At 42.5% G+C, this 19,654-nt stretch overlaps 1 long non-coding RNA gene across 1 annotated transcript in view; it reads left to right on the top strand.

The window, feature by feature from the left end:
• Nucleotides 1–19,424, top strand: part of LOC121859836 — a 95,149-nt gene extending 75,725 nt beyond the window's left edge. Inside the window, exons 2-3 of the long non-coding RNA XR_006087738.1 lie at nt 18,125–18,252; nt 19,280–19,424. This is a non-coding gene — a long non-coding RNA (uncharacterized LOC121859836). The remainder of the gene's footprint in view (nt 1–18,124; nt 18,253–19,279) is intronic.
• The last annotated feature ends 230 nt before the right edge of the window (nt 19,425–19,654 follow it).

The raw sequence follows: 19,654 nt of genomic DNA, 5'->3' as shown, positions 1-19,654 counted from the left end.
GTCGTGGGTCGTGCCAATTTACTCTCGTTATATAATTCACCTCCATTAAGAGAGACTTGGTGTGGAGGGGGAGAGGGGAGAAGCTGGTAATGGGGAGGTTATGTAGCGGGGCGGTATTATGGGGCGTCTTCCAGGCCCCTAAATAAGGGTCTTAACAAGGGTAGATCGAGGGTAATTTTTGCACTGTGACAACCCGAGTCCGTCACGGCCAGGAGTGATAACAACCAGCGTTTAGTCACATCGTTAACGAGGTCATTAGCACTGACGTTATTTATTATTATTATTTTTATTGTTAATATTATTATAATTATTGTATTTTATTAATGGTAGTAGTATTATATATTATTATTATTATTATTATTGTATTTATTATTATTAATTGTAGTATTAGTATTATATATTATTATTATTATTATTATTATTATCATTATTATTATTATTATCATTATTATTATTATTATCATTATTATTATTATTATCATTATTATTATTATTATTATCATTATTATTATTATTATTATTATTATTATTATTATTACTATTTATTGGTATTATTATTACTATTATTATTATTATTATTATTATTTTATTTTATTATTATATTTTATTATTATTATAAGGAAGTCGAAGCTTCTAATTCCAAGGGCTTGTTCTTGCTCGGAGCACCCCCAGTCCACCCAGCTGTGAATGTGTACCTCACTCTACTTTTCGAAAATATTAAGAATAAGTGTGTGTGTGTGTGTGAGGTGGGGGGGGGGGTGTTACCAAGTGATACAGCAGCTGACAGAAGTGCGTCATTTCCTCTTATTACGTCCACCAGGCGAGGTCCTCCACTTAACCTTCTTCTTGTGTAAACTTTGTGTTGTGAGGGATGTGTTGCGGGGATGAGGGATGTGTTGGGGGAATGAGGGATAAAGTGAGAGGGATGTTGGGGTAGTGAGGGAAGGTTAGGGGAGATGAAGGTGTATTAAGAATAAATTAAATAGAAAGAAGAGGTGAAAGAGGAAGATAAAGAATATGAAGAGTAAGAAGATGAAGAGGAAGAAGAAGCGGTGCATCATAAAGAGCCTTCGTTTAGGGACAGTTTTCCGCTCTCTCTCTCTCTCTCTCTCTCTCTCTCTCTCTCTCTCAGGAAGTGGTAATTGAGAGTCTTTGTATGTGGTCTTTTTCTAAAGTCTTTTTTTCTGACTCTTATTGAATATTGTGACTATGTTTTTATTTTGATTAGTTTTGACCGCCCGCCCACCCACTTAATTAACCGCCCAGCCACCCATTTAACCGCCCACTTACTCTGTCCATCCACCCACGCAATAACCCATTCCACCTCCCACTCTTTGATCCACCCATTCACCAATTCTCTGCCCACCTACTGTAGTTAAACGCAACATTCCCCAGTGAGTGTTCAACGCCCGAGCAACCCAGCCTTGACTCAGCGGTGTTCAACGACTCGACTCGGCTTTTTCAACGAAACCAAACCCCGGCGAATCATCATCATCTCAAACGAACCGAACCCCGAGGAATCATTATCTCAAGCAAACCGAACCCCGGCGAATCATCATCATCTCAAACGAACCGAACCCCGAGGAATCATTATCTCAAACGAACCGAACCCCGGCGAATCATCATCATCTCAAACGAACCGAACCCCGAGGAATCATTATCTCAAACGAACCGAACCCCGGCGAATCATCATCATCTCAAACGAACCGAACCCCGAGGAATCATTATCTCAAACGAACCGAACCCCGGCGAATCATCATCATCTCAAACGAACCGAACCCCGAGGAATCATTATCTCAAACGAACCGAACCCCGGCGAATCATCATCATAAACGAAGCGAACCCCGACTGATTAACATTCAAACCTCCCAAGGAACCGGTTCACAACAACACGCTTCACAGGTCAACGAGTACAAGTTTTTTATTTTGTTCATCTTTTTGGGTGAGTTAATAGCACAGGTGTGTGTCTTAATTGAAATTCTTGCTTGAACATAAAGGTAGGATGTTAACTTAATGAGACACCGAGTCACCTGTGTTGATGAGTCGGTTTATAAGGTAAATGATGAACTTGAGTGAGATGTTGTGGTTTAGGGTTTTAATGGGTTTAATATAATCGATGTTTTAAGCTGTTAGGGGGTGTATTCGATCTGGTTTTAATTCATTGGTGGTTTATACTATCAGTGGGTTTTATTTGGTTTTTATTATACCCTTCCTCCTTCTCCCCCTTTTTCTACCCCCCACACCCCCCCTCCCTCCTTTTTCCACCACTCCCTCTCTCCCTCTCCACCAGCCCCACACCTCCCTCTCCTCCTCCATCTCAACCCCTCTTACCTTCCCCTATTCCACCCTCCCTCTCTCTCCACCACCCCTCCTCCCTCTCTCTCCACCACCCCCCCACCACTCCTCCCTCACCTACACCCGTATTTCACACTTCATTAATTGTGTCAGTAATCTCTCTTTAGGGACCTCATTACCACCCAAGCAGAGGTGTCATGTTCAGGGATAATGAGTTAGTGGTGGTGATAATGACGATGATGACGACCCTAGCCCAGGACACTGCTCACTCCCTCACTGTCACCCCCTTCACTATCCCCCTCCTGTAGTATTCTCGTTTGGTGTTTTGTTTTTCTAAGTGTTTGGTGTTTTTAATGAATTAGTTTTGTTTTATTGTTTAGTGAATTTGTGTAAAGGAGACAGTTAGGATAGGTTATATTATGGTGTGTCGTGTATATCTGAACTATATTTTGTAATACACTTTGGATGCTAATTTTTAGTGTAATGGTCTCCGTCAGTAGGTTGGTCGGTCGGTCAGTCAATGAGTTACTCGGTCTGTGAGTTAGTGAGTCAGTCAGTTCGGATGATAACATTAGGTCCATTTAACACTCACCCACCACTCGGCCACAAACAGCTCATATGGGATGAGAAGACAGACGTCTGTTGGTTGTGTTGGTATTAACGCAGCGGATTTTGGTGAGAATTATTTATATATTGTTATTATTATTATTGTTGTTATTATTTTTATTATAATCATTATTATTAGTAGTAGTTTTTTATGTAGTAGCATCATTTTTTTCGTTATAAAAACAAATAACTTACACATATTATTAGTAATGTTGTTTTCATTTGCTAGTTTTTATTGTTATTATAAATACATTAACCAGTATGAGTCATGCACCAACAACACTCCCTGCACCACCACCTCTCCCCTCCCCACCTTATATGAGACTGTCACTTTCCATCACTCAGCTTCAACCTGTGATATTGTGTGTACGTCATATTAATCCCTCACATTCCTGCCGCTTGTCCCTTTCACCAGGCCAGGCAGGCATAGGACACCCAGCCTCCCTATTACTCTACCTGGTGAAAGTGAGGTGAGGGTGGTATGAGGTGATTCTGTGAGCTGCTGTTATTATTATTATTTATCATTTATTATTAGTGTTATTATTATTATTAGTATTATTATTGTTATTATTATTATTAGTGTTATTATTATTATTAGTGTTATTATTTTTATTATTATTATTATTATTATTATTATTATTATTATTATAATTATTAATGTTATTATTGTGATTGTGACTATTATTATTATTATTATTATTATTATTATTATTATTATTATTATTATTATTATAAAACTGTAAGCTACAGGCTGTAGTGAAGGAATTAGTATAAGTAACCCATTCACCATGTACAATACGTTGTGTAAATTTCCAGCCTGTGAGTTTATATAAAGAGCCACGTCCCTCACCCCCTTGTCAGCCTACGTTAGTTCTGCTCCAGCTCGCTGAATAGGGATTAATTAGAGAGAGTCTTAAATGTTAACCAGATTACCAACAACCTAACCTAACCTTGCCTGACCTGACCTAACCCAACCCGACCCCAACCCAACCTGAACCGACCCATAAAACAGAAAAAATTTGACGCTAAAATAAAATCGATTCTTAGAGGATTGTACTGTAAAAATAGATGCACCCGTTTGAACCTTTTGAAGAACTTTGATGGTATGACTGATGTGGAAGTGTCATTCTGAACGCGCCTCCTCAGACAGTTGGGGTCAAGATGCTGAATACTGTAGATTTGTGAGTTATTTCTTCATGCCTTTTAAAGTGTGTGTGTGTGGGGATTGAGAAGGAATTTACCTGTATATATACCTGTGAGTCCTTGTGTGTTGTATGTTTATTAGGCCATCTGAATTATTCTGTACCACACCAACTGAACCACTGTACCACACCATCTGAACCACTGTACCACACCATCTGAACCACTGTACCACACCATCTGAACCACTATTTACGATTATGTTCAGTTGCGCTGAGTGGAAATTGATTCGTCTCACCATCTTGATTCTAAGTCTACAGTATGTTGTATTATTCTCCACTTTCTAATATCTCTTGATCAGCTTTGTTTGGTCTCTCGGTCTGTGTGTTGGTCTTCTCTTCAACAGGTGTGTACAGTAGGTGCGTCCCACTCAGGTATTTCCTTTATATTTTGCAAGGAAGGGAAAGTTGATAAGGGGTGGGTGGCTTTTTGCAACATGACAGGCTCTTGAGGCTACTGGTGTGAGTCTTATCTCTGTTGGTAGTCTCTCTCTCTCTCTCTCTCTCTCTCTCTCTCTCTCTCTCTCTCTCTCTGTTTTCTATCTTCTCCACCTCTTCTCACTCTGATGTGTGTGTGTGTCGGTCCTCTGCACCCAACACATCTCTCCTCCTCCTGGCCTCACACACTTTGTCCTGTCTACCACTGATGGGGGGGGGGATCTACCACGATACATGCATTATATATCCTTACTCCCCCACCCCTCATCCCTCCCCCCCCCCTCACCCCTCATCTGGACCCATGGTAAAGGAGGTGGTCAGTCCCACCGCGGCGGAGTTAGCAGTACTTGGTTCTCCTGTCCGCTCCCAGCTACCTCTTGCCTCACGTGCCACCTGCGTACTACACTACACACACACCTGGTCACCTCTAACGCGCCTTTTGTCAGTAATTTGAGGATGGTTTTGTGTTTGGTGGTTTTGTTTACTGAGATGAGACGCGTGTTTGAGGTGTTTGGAAGAAGAGGTTTTTATTGGGATATATATTTTAAGAGTTAGAATTAGGCAACTCGGGTGACTTTCGTTTCCCTCCCCTCTCCATTTCTCCCTTCCTCCCCCTTCCTCCCTCCCCTCTCAGTGTACCTGTTTCCCATTTTCTCTGCTCCGGCCATGACCCAGTGAGTCGCTTGAGTGAACACGACCGAGTTGATCCAAGATGGTGGAGTGAGCACAGCCCAGCCCTCCCTGCCCCTCGACCCCAGTACTCCAGGGTGCTATACTGGTGGCTGACGAGACTCGCCCTCGATAAAGTGTTGATGCGTCAAGGTCAATAAAATTAACTCGAATCTAACTCGCAGCTGTGAGGTGACACGAGTGTCCATCTCTTTTTGAGTCTTAGAGATCACCTGAACATTAGATACCTAGTTTATTTCACCTGATAATTAAAACCGTATCGCTAACTCTAACCCCCCTCCAAGGTAGCGTTAGGGTGTTTAATAATCAGGTGAAATAAACTGGGAGGTCTTCTTCAGGTGAGATCCGTCTTGGGTATAAGAGACACGAAGGAGCCTCTTGAGTGTGAGGAACGATCGCTCTTGTGGTGTTTTAACTACTAATACTTCTCTTGAACAGTTTGTTGAGAGTAGTAAAGAGGTTATAAGACTTTGGCGCGTGGTGTATCGACAGCCCCGTAAGGCTTCATCAATACGACGCTTTCACATGTTGTCAAGGCCACGTAAACATTACCTGATGCGAATTTTTAGATGACCTGTGTAGAACGTTGATTAATTGTACCCCCCTCCCCCCTCCTCCTCTTGTCTCTTCCCTTCCTCACTCCCTCCTCGTTCCTTCTTTCCTTCCCCTTCCCTTCCTTCTTCCTCCACCCCTCCCCCACCCCACTCCCCCCTCTGTCCATCCACCCTTCCGACACATATTATCCAGGTATCATACACCTGACTTGAGTTCAATAACCATCCACTTTCTCTCATTACGGTTCTTCGGCCTTCAGTGTGGCACGGCGGCGGAGGAGGGCGGCGGGCACTTGTCCACCTTTACCGTCTGCCCCTGTGTGGGTATGTCACACCTGAGTGTTTATCTTAATGCCACACCTGGAGGGAGTCTTGTTTACCTGTGTGTGTGTGTTGAGGTGCTGGTGTGCTGGTGACGTATATGTTAGGTATTTTAGCTTTTGTATTTGCTTTTAGCTTTCTGGCGGTAATGTTTTTGTTTAGTTATTATTATCGTTATTATTGTTATTATTACTATTTTTATTTTACATTCTTGAAATTATTATTATTATTATTACATCGGGATTATTTTATGTCTGTCCATTACTTTGAAGAACTAGGCCAAACTTGAGCACCAAATAATAACAATAATAATAATCACTACCATTACCTTCTTATGACTGACAATTATTTAAATAGAGAGATAAAGATAAATATAATGTTTTTGCTTGTAAGTGGCTCAGTAATGGTGGAAAGTTCAACAAGCGTGGTGGGTTATGTTGATTTGTTTTTGTCCTGGATGATGATGATGATGATGATGATGATGATGATGATGATGATGATGATGACCCCCAAGTTGGTGAGGCGTCCTGGTGTAGAATGAAGTGACTTGGTGAGAAAGATTGATGGTTAGGGTGGGTTTGCCTCTCTCTCTCTCTCTCTCTCTCTCTCTCTCTCTCTCTCTCTCTCTCTCTCTCTCTCTCTCTCTCTCAAGCGCTTGTTTTTCTCACGTCTCCCTATCCGTTTTCATTATCCCCACTCTTCCTCCATCCCTCTCTTTCCACACTTTATCAACCCTTCTATCTTCCCACTCTTCGTCTATCCGTCCCTCCTCTCCTTTCTATACCCTCCTCCTCTTTCTCTCTTATCCTTTACACACTCATTAGGTCACTGTGGTACTCAGCCCCCTCTCCACCCCCCTCACCCCCCCCCAGTCTGTTACCCGACCCTCCACTAACTGCGAGGTCACGTGTAAGAATTTATTGAAAGTAATTAATATATGCACAAGGCGGAACCTTTTGTGTGGGTGTGGGACATTGGTGGGTGGGTGTATGTGGGTGGGTGTGTATGTGGGTGGGTGTGTATGTGGGTGGGTGTGTATGTGGGTGGGTGTGTATGTGGGTGGGTGTGTATGTGGGTGTACGTGTGAGTGTCCACTTAAATTGTTTGTCGTCATTCATCGTTGCATCCTCTTAACAGGTCGCCACCAGCACTATATATTATTCATATAACCAGATAATCCTTTCTATCGTGACTAACTACGTCTTATTACATTCCTCATGACCAACTACGTCTTATTACATTCCTCATGACCAACTACGCCTCATTACATTCCTCATGACCAACTACGTCTCATTACATTCCTCATGACCAACTACGTCTCATTACATTCCTCATGACCAACTTCCCGTCTTCTTGCATTTCGTATTTTCTCACCATTTCCCGCCTTAATGAGCGTCGTTGTGTGTTGATGACATGTGTGTTTTTCCTCAAGGGAAACTTAGCATGACGGCCTCTGTAGTTGTTAAGCCTCGTAATCGTCGTCGTTGTTGTGGTGGAACGTCGTTACCGGTCATGTGGCGAAATAGTAGTTTGTTTGTGGTTGTTGAGACGTCGTTACCGTTCGTGTGGTTTTTGTGGTTGTTGTGGTTGTTGAGACGTCGTTACCGTTCGTGTGGTTGTTGTGGTTGTTGAGACGTCGTTACCGTTCGTGTTGTTGTGGTGGTAGTAGTCATGATAGTCCAGGAGTTGAGTGGTGGGTAATGATGGCTAACTTGTGTGTGGTTTGTGTCGGCGCACGGGTAGTATGGGTGGTTGTCGTGGTGGTGGTGAGATAGATAGATAAATGGATAGATAGATAGATAGATGGTGGGGTCGTAACCTATCCCTCCCAGCGGTGTCAACATCCACACACACAATATATAGCCCAGACTCTTGACCGACCATGGTGGTGACAGAAGTTGCTGTGCCGTCCCTTGTAATTTGTGATTCTTCTTTTCTTATCCTTCCCCCTCCTCTTTATTTTTTTGTCATGTGAGAGAAACTTTTTGGAGGGGTCATGTCTTGAAGTGTGTGTGTCTCGTCTCCTCACTGATGGTATAAGAATGTCTAAATGTCTTCACGTGTTGGGGGGGAGACATATGATGCGCCTATTGTAAGATTATGTGAAGGGTTGGAGTGGTGGTCATGGCTGTATTAGTGAGAGGAGGGGAGAGTTGGTGACTATATTTCTGGTTTATTGATGTATTTTAGGGTATTACTTTTTGTGAACATTAATATATCAGTGATTATTAAAGATCTCTCTCTCTCTCTCTCTCTCTCTCTCTCTCTCTCATAGACGTTAATATATACTAAACGGTTCTTAATAATACGGGTAATTAAAGCAAAAAAGAAAGAAAGTATCATTTTAGCTTTTTTATCTACATTCTCTCTCATCTCTCTCATCTCTCTCTCTCTCTCTCTCTCTCTCTCTCTCTCTCTCTCTCTCTCTAAGTAATTTTTTCCCCGTGTTCATGATAACATATACTTACCATTGGCAGCTGTTCTTTTGTTCCACAGTTTATGGGACTAATTGAGAGAGTGACAGGCAGGGTGAGGGAGATTATACCCTGAGGGAATTATCTCCTGGCCTTGTAATTATCTCCAACCATCTGTGTGACATTTCCTTGTTTATCTCTCTCTATCTCTCGTCTTTCCTGGTCTTATCACCCCTGTCCTTATCTCATTAACTCTACATTGTTATCTCCTTATCAGTTCATCAGCATGTAGTAGTGCAGTTCTTATTTCCCCTCATGTCTGACCCGTCTCCTTGTGTTTCATCTTGGCGAGTAACTGTGATCAAGGTTGTTATTTACGAGGGTCTTAGGGTAGTGTGTGTGTGTGTGTGTGTGTGTGTGTGTGTGTGTGTGTGTGTGTGTGTGTGTGTGTGTGTGTGTGTGTGTGTGTGTGTGTGTGTGTGTGTGTGTGTGTGTGTGTGTGTGTGTGTGTCCCTCTGTCTTCCTCTCTTAAAGCAAACTTGTGTAGAATGTTGGTTTATAAAAGAGTAAATCAGAGGAAATTGTTTTTTGTGTCGAATAAAGTAAAGTTGTTGAAATTATCATAGTTTTTAAAGGTGTAAATTGGTTGAGATTGTTGGTTTCTAAAAAAAAACAACAATAAAGTCATTAGGGGAAGGAAGCGTGGGAAGATGGCACTGTTACTGTCGTGTGAGTGACACATTGACCGCTGGCATGATGGGTGTGGCACTGAGATCTTGTCTATCCTGTTAACTGCACAGACCATTGAGCCCATTCTCTCTCTCTCTCTCTCTCTCTCTCTCTCTCTCTCTCTCTTACACATTTCTTTTTTTTATTTATCTTCGTTTTTTCTCGCCTTCCTCATCCTTCCCCTCTTCTTTCTTACACCTTTCTCTTTCTTTCTTTCTTGTGTCTATTACTTGTTCTTATTCCACCAAACATTGACTCCTTTGCTCTCCTCCTCTATACGTCCACTATCCCCTCTCCACCACTTAGTTCCACCACCCTATTACCTTGCCACTATCCCCGTGCTCTCTCCACCATCACCCATTATCACCCATTACATCCCCCCTCTCTCATAACCACGACTATCACTCACCCAGCTAGCCCTTCACGTATCCCCATTCATTCATCATCATTTTCCCCCATTCCTCTAATTTTATGTCCTAATTGCTCCCCCCCTCTAACTCGTAGTCTCCCATCACCCCCCATCCCCACTCATACCCTTACCACCCCATCCTTCCCATCACCCCAGCTCTCCCACAACCTTGTATCTCCACCACCCACCACTAACACCACACAGAGGAAGGGAGTGAGGGAGGGAGGAAGGGAAGGAGACAGAGAACGAGGTAAGGAGGGAAGTGCCGGAGGAAGGGAGGGAAGAAGGGAAGGAGACAGGGAACGAGGTAAGGAGGGAAGGGAGGGAGGGAGGGAGCAAGTTACCCCCAGGTCCCGTGACTCACTCCTACAGGCACAAACTTCATTAATTATATCCTAATTTCCTGTGTCGCAGCGGAGCCTTTGGGCGGGCGGGCAATTAGCGATCCTCGTTGGTGCTCTCTGACAGTCTGCTTCCTGTGTATTGCTGGGAGATGTCTTGGGGTATGGCGGGAGGTCTGCTGGGAGATTATTTACTCTTGGGGGTCTGCTGTGAGGTCTGCTGGGAGATTTGCTAGGAGGTCTGCTGGGAGATGTCCTGGGAGGTCTCCAAGGAGGTCCCATGTTAAGATAGATTTGAGATCTGTTGGAGGTTTTTTAGTAGTTTATTTAGAGGTGCTTGTTTTTGAGAGGTGTCTTCTGAGGCCTCTCACACCAGTCGTACGGATCAATGATGCGTACGACTGGTGTGTAAGAGTCCTCAGAAAGGCGTTTAAGAAACCCATTCATGTATGGGGCGCTAACTGCCGAACGACTAGGAAAACGGCTGCAAAGTGTTTAGAAAGTGGATGATAATTGACCTTCGTATTTATTTTCCTTGGCATACACATTTTTTTTTTTTACTCTGATACATTTTTGGGTTTTAGATGGAAATGTTTTATATTTTTAGGGAGAATTAAGTGAAGGTGTTTGTTGGTGTTCAGAGACCTTGATGTGTTTTGTTTATTGTTCACTTATCAAGAGTGTTGGCGTGTCTTATTACGGGAGGGTGGGGGGTGCAGGGAGGGGGAGGTAAAGGATGGGAAAGGTGGGAGGTGAAGGGGGAGAGGAGTAGAGAAAGGTAGAGGGGGAGTTCGCGTAATATTCCCTGTTGTAGTCATTTTTTCCACCACGGTTGAGAGGCGACGTAAACACTTTGAAGTAATAATTGTGTACAAGAGAACACAGGGATGTGGCCACGCCTCCCTGACACCTGAGAGCTTTGACGTATTTTGGTATTTATTTTAACTTATTTTGATGTAAGTAAGGGTGAGGGGGGGGGGAGAGAATGGAGTGAGAGGGAAGGGGGATTGTACATGAGTGGTGTGAGAGGGAGGAGGGATTGTGCATGAGAAGGAGGAGAAAAAGATTAAAGGTTATACTGAAGGAGTGTGTGGGTTGGAAGGTAGGAGGGTACTGAGGTGTGTTTAGTCTAGTGAGAGAAGTGAGGAGAGGGAAAGGAGGGAGTGAGGGGCGATGGAGGTTATTGAGGGAACTGTTTAATGGTAGACATGCCCTGACAATGACCCAACCAGTTGTCATTCTTGTGTGTAGTGGGAGAAGGTATAAACAGACATACAAGTTTGTAACATGAGTACAAGTCCCCCAGTTGTGTCTGTATCGACTCTCACAAACTCGTTCAGGTCTTACTGTTACAAAGGTCACATCACTTCCGCCAGAGACGAGTCATGTTATTACTGTCATGTCACTCTTATCGTGGGAATCAAAATATGAAAGTTAAATATTGATGATGATGATGATTAATATGATTTATACTGATGATAATGAACTTGGGGATAAGAACATAAGAATGGAGGAAACTGCAGCGGGCCCATTGGCCCATGCAGGGCAGTCCCGTTTACACCCAACTCCTATCTCTCATATATCCATCCAATCTATATATGAAGCTATCAAGCGTGTCCAAGTTAATGATGATGTTTGGTAACTTGTTCCACTCATCCACTGCTCTCTTTCCGAACCATTGTTTACCTATCTCGCGCCGCTTAAATCTAAATTTGTCTAATTTAAAACAGTTGCTCCGAGTTTGCTCCTGGTTGGATAATTATGGTAGGTTGATAATGAGAATGGTGATAACGATAGTAGTGCCAATACCATTGCTATTACTATCACTGCTACCACGACTACTATAACTACTATCACTACTACCACTACTACTATTACTACTACCGCTGCTATCAACACCACCACTACTACTATCACGACTACCATTACTATTATCACTACTACCACTACTACTATCACGACTACCATTACTATTATCACTACTACTACTACTACTATAACTGCTACCACTACTACTATCACTACTAACATTACTCCTATCACTACTACTACTCCAAAAATCATTACTACTACTACAGCTGCTACAACTGCCACCACCATCGCCTAAAAAGTAAAAGTCAGTTCATTTAAGAATCTTGAACCCGGTGACATACAGCGAGCCATTTATCACCACAACGTATTATAAATTGCTCTGTACTTGACTGGTTGACTGGCTGGCTGATTGGCTAGTTGGTTAATTGGCTGATTCGCTGGCTGGGTGAATGGCTGGTTGGCTTGCTGACTGAAGTAACAGACGGACAGACCCTGAAGTAACAGACGAACGGACCGTGAAATAACAGACAAACGGACCCTGAAGTAACAGACGAACGGACCCTGAAGTAACAGACGAACGGACCATGAAATAACAGACAAACGGACCCTGAATCAACAGACAACGGACCCTGAAGTTACATACGGACCCTAAAGTAACCGACGGAACCTGAATCAACAAACAGGATATCAGTCGCACGTCATCATCGCCACAACAAGAGGATAACATTGACACGGCTGTACCTTGAGACACACAATGCACCTGTCACACTGTCGCTCTGAGAGGGACTTGTGGCACCAAACAGCGGAGATTGACGCTACATTGTCCCACTAACAGGGAGACTATGATGGTGCTAGTGGTGCTGAACGAGTGCTGATGGTGGTGGTGAGGAGGATGTTGGTGCTGATGGTCTTGGTGGTGGTGATGTTGTTAGTGCTGAATAGTTGTTGGTGGTGGTAATTGAAGAGAATGATAGTGGTGGTGGTGTAGAAAGGATGATGTTGATGGTAGTGGTGGTGCTGGTATAGTGGTGCTGGTATAATGCTGGTGGTAGTGGTGCTAGTGGTAGTGGTGATGCTGGTAGTGCCTTGTGGGGTCCCTCACTCACGACACAATAACAGGTGTCACTATAAATGAGTGATGATGTCCACAGGTGTCAACTAACTGGGGTCCATTTGCTATTGTCAGGCTCTTAAGTTTGACGTTGATCGTGGCCACTCTTTCATACTGGACCCTCGTGAATTGGGCATTGGTATTGGAGCTCTCAAATTGGGTATTCAAATTGACCCTCTTGAATTGGGTATTGGTACTGCCTCTCTTCACACTAGTTACCTCGAGCTGGCTACCGTATAGTGACCCCCCCCCTCTCTCCTCCTTCCCGTCTTATATACCGGATACTGTCTCCTTCCGGTCCCTCATATTAACAACAGATACACCTTACACTTGTCGCCTACTGTCGCACTTTACACTGAGTCCCTCCTCGTTTACTGTCGCACTGGCCAGCTTTCTCGCACTCTGCCATAGAACTCAAGTTATACACCTACAGTACATAATGTACATGTATAAGTGTATTATACTCGATGCACACACTACGCACATAATAGAGTCACTCACTTACTGAATCTCTCTCTCTCTCTCTCTCTCTCTCTCTCTCTCTCTCTCTCTCTCTCTCTCTCTCTCTTACAGCTAGTTAGTCAGTTGGTCAATCTTACATTAGAATATCATACATACACAAGGTGGTGTCTTATAACTGTATCTAACCTAATGCGCCTCTGTCTATACACACATCCACACCTGAACGAACACACACACACACACACACACACACACACAAAAGAACATCAGCCGGTCGGTGTTTTGTGTATTCAAATCACTCCATCACCTCGTCATAACTACCACTTTAACGATCACTTAACGACCAGCTTAAGAACCATCGGTTAGTTAGGTCCATCACAACACACTCTTGCCTCACTTGTTGCTCACTTCTTAATGACACTATTAGTCTACTGGGGGGAAGGGTGGGTGAATGTGAGGTGGCAGTCAGCCGTATGTGGAGTGGTCAGTTTGCTGTATGTGGAGTGGTCAGTTTGCTGTATGTGGAGAGTGGTCAGTCTTGTATGTGGAGTGGTCAGTTTGCTGTATGTGGAGTGGTCAGTTTGCTGTATGTGGAGTGGTCAGTTTGCTGTATGTGGAGTGGTCAGTTTGTTGTATGTGGAGAGGTCAGTTTGCTGTATGTGGAATACCCAGTCTACTGTATGTGGAGTAGATAGTCACCCCTATGTGGAAATAGCCAAGCTGCCTCATGAAGGTGTACTGTATGTATGTATGGGTAATGTAGGGACACTGAGAGGTGCTTCGGAACATCTGCGTGAGGACTTTCAACCCCTATAACTCACCTGTAATTAAACATCTGGTCCTGGCCCGGGTTATGTTGACGGGTCTCGGGGCTTTGATATGAGAGAGGATTTAGCTGGCCTGGTCACCGTCCCAAGTCTTAATCGCACTGTGGGTGAGCTATTAAAGTCGGATTTGTAGTCATATGTATAGTGGGTTGGCTCACTCGGGTGGTCCAGTCACTTCCAGCGCACTACTACCAGATGCTGTTTCATTCATCTGATTCACTAACTCATATGGTTTACTGATTCATTTGGTTCACTGATTCATATAGTTGATTACTTCTTATTACCGAAACATTTTTGTCGAGTAAAAAATCATTTGAAGATTAGTACTCCCAGCTTATTTCACCCGATCCTTACCTACTTTAACCTAACCTAATCTAACCTAACCTAATCTAATTTAACCTAACCTAACCTAACCTAACCCAACCTAACTTAATCTAACCTAACCTAATCTAATTTAACCTAACCTAGCTTAACCTAACCTGGAGGTCACTAATCTTTACATAATCCCAATTTAAAAGTATAGCTAGGTACATTTTTGTCACTCACAACAAGATGCTGCCCATTGGTTAGCCTTAATAAGCCACCTCCCCAAGACCCCTCCCCAAGACCCCTCCCCAAGACTCTTCCCCAAGACTCCTCTCCAAGACCCCTCCCCAAGACCTCTCCCCAAGACTCCTCCCCAAGACTCCTCCCCAACATTCCTCCCCAACACTCTTCCCCAACCCTCCTCCCCAGTATTGAGTTAAATGATCGTCTCTTTTATTAACAAGGATGATGAGTCGCCTTGCAAACAGTAATAAGACTCAGTATACATTTACACTGTGATTCTCGTGTTAGTATTTATTTTTTCAGGAGGTGAAATTGTGGTCGTCGAGAGAGTGAGTAAATAACAATGGACTAATTCCCTGCTGTTGGAGGGTGTCGTTCTACAAGAGTTGGTTGTGTGTGATGATCTAAGGTGTAACTTTCAAGCCAGGAATCAGATCATTTTTTTTAGTTTGAGAATGAAGAACAAAATGTATCTGAAGGAGTTCTTTCATGTATACTTTGAGTTAGTTTAGTTCCTTATTAAAGACCCATCAAGCACTAGAGGTCCCAGTCTCCCAGTAGCACAGGTTATGACTCTGCCAGGTGAACAGTTGAACCCTCTTACAGCAGGTGCCCAGGTGGTGATATTTTTCCCTTCCCTCACAACATTTACTTTAGATGTCTTTAAGTGTTTGGTGGCCTCATCTCGCCTCAACAAAGGTTCAGTGAAACAGACCGACACTGGCACGAGTTGATGACCCCTCTAGTATAAATACGCCATCTTATCACGGGCTTCTGTCGTTAATGAAGAGTCGAGGGAGAGATAAACGTAAGAGTGCCTGGTAGAGTATCAGCTAACCCCTGAGGAGTCGTAGAGAAAGTTTTATCGTGCTGAATATGAAATTAGCATACGACCTTCACCCCTCTCCCCCCTCCCTCTCGCCTCGGCCAAGACCTCTCCCACACGCGGGTACAGCCACTTATACTGTTCACTGCCAGTTAAAAGCTTCCCTCTCTGAAACTTGTATTTTTAATTAATATTTTGTGAATTTCCCGGAGTGTATGTTTGCTATAGTATACATTACCCTCCGTAGACATTATTATTAATATATTCTGGGGTAGTTTACACGCCAGATGATCAATTAACATAATTATGTTCTCCACGGCATCATCTCCCGGCAGTCACTCGCGCCCTGTTTGTTTGTTTGTTTGTTTATTTTGGTAAACAGGAGGCAGTCAAGGAGACGGATGATAGTCATCTTTGCTACGTTGACACACAGAGAGAGAGAGAGAGAGAGAGAGACAGAGAGAGAGAGAGAGAGAGAGAGAGAGAGAGTCATCTTAAGTGATCTTGGAAGTTTTACATCAACATGATGAGTGGGAAACTTTGACCTGGTAACATGATAATAGCGACAGGGATAGATGGCGGGCGCCTCTAGCACTGAAACACTCTGAGACAGTTTTAAAGTCTCAGAGATACAAAACAAGTGTTGATATAATGTTATTTATACTTGTTAAATCAAGCCTGAAACCCAACCTGAAACTAGATAAACAGATAGACAGACAGACAGACAGACAGACTACAAGCACAAAAACAACAGCAGTGACTCATAGCGGACGGCTCCCTAGTGTCGACACCACCAACAGTGACTCCTTAAGGTTGTGGCCAAGAAACAGGGATAAAAAAAGATATATCCCAGGTTATATAGTGTATCTTATTCTCTTATATGTCGACCTTTATACTCGTAGGCTCCATCTAGGTCAGCTATAAGTATAGGAAATGGCCACACGACCCTACACCCCCCCCCCCTCTTACATAATAGTCCCCTCGTAAGCAAAACTTGACTCTGGTGTTGTTCCGTAAGGAGGCACAATGACGGCGGCTCCCTCCCTGTTCATTAATATTCTTCGGCAGAGTTCCAATTAATTTTATGGCTGCGAGAGGCTTTTTTTTTTTAGGCGAGGCATCCGTGGTTGAATCTTTATGGCGTTATTAGCTAATACATGAACGTCCTGTAGTGGATTTTGTAGACTAATAACGGAGGTGGTGAACATGTTGACGGTAGCCACGTCTGTAGTGATGATGGATGACTGTGCTAATGTGGTTCATCTTCGGTAAAAAGGAGTTCTTTCCATTTTTACTGCATCCCCAATCTTTTTTTTGGGTGGGGTGGGGGAGGGGGGGTAATCACCTTAATATTAGACACCTAACATATTTCACTTGAAGATTAACTATCCTCACGCTGCTTGGGGGAGTTGGGTTAGCTTAGAATATATTATATTACGTTATCATTAGGGTGGTTAATCTTTATGTTAAATAAGCTGGGGGTGTCTAACCTCAGGTGGTCCGGTTGGGATAGTTATCTCGCCCGGTAATGAGCAGTTGTGTTGGTATAGTCTTACTAAGGTACAGTTGGGGACATTTCCGACTGGTACACTCAGCGTTGTGAATCCATTCTTTTCGTTTACTGTATATAGATTAATTGATGTAGTATGGACGCTTTTCAGTCATTTATCGTCTTGCAGTGTACAATGTAAGGCTGAAACGCTACTGTACCTTGGAAGGTTACACAGCATAACTCTTAACACTTTAGTCATCGTCAAGCAAAGTGTAAGAGACGTCAGTATAGTGTTAAGCTTTATGGAGTGTGCTGCTATGGTGTTGGCGTGGTGCCTCGGATTCTAAGACAAGTTTGACCAGCCACATATCTGTCCAGTCACCGAGTTTAGTACCCTGATCATTACACACATACTTACACCATAATATAGTATGCAGTAGTATATTGTAGTAGCATATAAAAACCGCATATAAATACCATTTACCCTCATGCAAAGGCATATTTCGTCATGGTCCAGGTTTGGCCCAAAGTTGACATGATGAACATGACTTATGTCTACACACTATAGTAGACAGGATGTAATAATGTTTTATTTGTTTATCTCAATGACATGTCAACTTAATGTAAAGAAATGCAAAGTAACAGAATTCAGAGATTAATATTTCTAATTTCACACAACTTTATGTTGGTGCAACTGTCCCCTGCCCTGTGTCCAGCTCTTGTAGAGACCTCCCCTTCCCTTCGTCTCCTCACGTCACATCACGTCTGGGGAGTCGTCACAAAAGAACACAACCTGTTCCTCCTGTATTACGACTCCCCAGACGTACGGGAGCCAACTTTGCACTGCACACTATACACACACACACACCATGGCGCTACATCTGGTACCTAAACAACCCGCAAGTTCTGATTTTTGTCGATCATTTTAAACAGGTAAAAAAAAAAAATATAATTTCCTCCCTGATAGAAACTTTGGGTGGGTATGTGTGTCCATTTTGATGCAGTTACCCCCGACACCTAAAAACTGACATATCCATTTTCTGTTACAGTTGGAGAACATCGGGTCGTCCCTGGCCTACTTGTCGGGCGTCGGGGTGGCCCTGGACGGTCTCACGGCCAAGGACATTAAAGACGGTAACCTCAAGGCCATCCTCTCCCTCTTCTTTGCTCTCTCCAGGTAAGTCGTAACTCATTACATTATTTAGGAAATTTGAAGGAGAGAAGAGTACGAAACCCTAACCCAAACCAAACCAAACCAACTTAACTTAACCTAACCACAGAGAGCGTTAAGGTGATCCATATATTTTATTACGTCATTGATAATATATTTTGTTCACTGATGCTTCCTCTTCCTCTCGTCACTTTATGATGAGTGAAGGTTTAGAATTTGTTTTATTTTTACTGGGATTATCCCACCCGGGCACAGGTCACTGACCCACATCGGGGTCTGGGAGGCGAAAATGTAGTAATAATAATAATAATAATAATAATAATAATAATAATAATAATAATAATAATAATAATAATAATGATGATGATGATGATCATAATAATACATAGTAAATAAATTTATAATAAAAAATAAAAATAAAATATAAATAAATTTATAATAAAAATACAAAATTAAAAATATAATATTAAAATAATGATAATAATAATAACACGAATTAATAAATAATAATAATAAAGGACCATAAAGAAATACAAAAATTAAGAAAAGATCAAAACTGAGAAACGATATTACAGTATGTATGTTGTGTTGTCAAACTTTACCTTGTACTGTACCCTTCTTGCACCCTCAGAGCTAATGCTCTCTTCTCTCCGTATTCTTACAGCGAAGTTTAGTGATACCTTACTGTACAGTTTTTAGGTCATGTGATAGTTTTCTCGGTTTGTTATGGTGTCACTTTGCAGGGAGTTATTATATGTGGATTAGATATTTCAGTTTATTTCACCTGAAGGTTAGCTACCCTAACTTCATCAAACCAAACCTAACTTAATCAAACCTAACCTAACCTGACTTGTTCTGACCTAACGTAGGCTAACCTAACCTAACTCAACTCAAACCTCCTTCAGGTAGCACAAGGTGGTTAATCTTCACCATATCACTGACTTCGTATTGATAAATAATAATTTGTCTATATTTTTTCTATGATACAGTAAGAATTTGGGTGAGAAAGATTTTAGCTGTACATGTTTTGCAGATATAAACAACAGCAGAAGCAAGCACAGCAAGAGAGGAAAGAACTTGAGAAATTAAGAGAGAAGAAACAAGAGAGCGAGATGGTGACGACTGCTGCGTCAAAGTAAGTACCCCTGTGATGTTTGTTTTGTCTTCCTTTACAACATCGAGAAGAAAATAATGGTGATTGTCGTATGTTAAATTACTCTTATTTATCTCTCTATCACGTATGCCTATTTGCATCAATCGAGTCTTGGTAGGTGGTTCTGTTAGTGGTAGGGTTTACACGGTAGATAATGGCGCCTTGGGTCAAGTCTAAAAAGGAAGAGTATATCCTTAATTTTGTCCGTTCTCTATGGCCGACTATCGGATCCGTTTTCTTTTACCACTATTTGAG

The sequence above is a fragment of the Homarus americanus genome, unplaced genomic scaffold, assembly GCF_018991925.1.
Source record: "Homarus americanus isolate GMGI-L3 unplaced genomic scaffold, GMGI_Hamer_2.0 scaffold29703, whole genome shotgun sequence".
Classification (NCBI taxonomy): domain Eukaryota; kingdom Metazoa; phylum Arthropoda; class Malacostraca; order Decapoda; family Nephropidae; genus Homarus; species Homarus americanus.
Note: the sequence above shows the minus strand (reverse complement) of the source record. Positions and strands in the feature narration are given on the sequence as shown.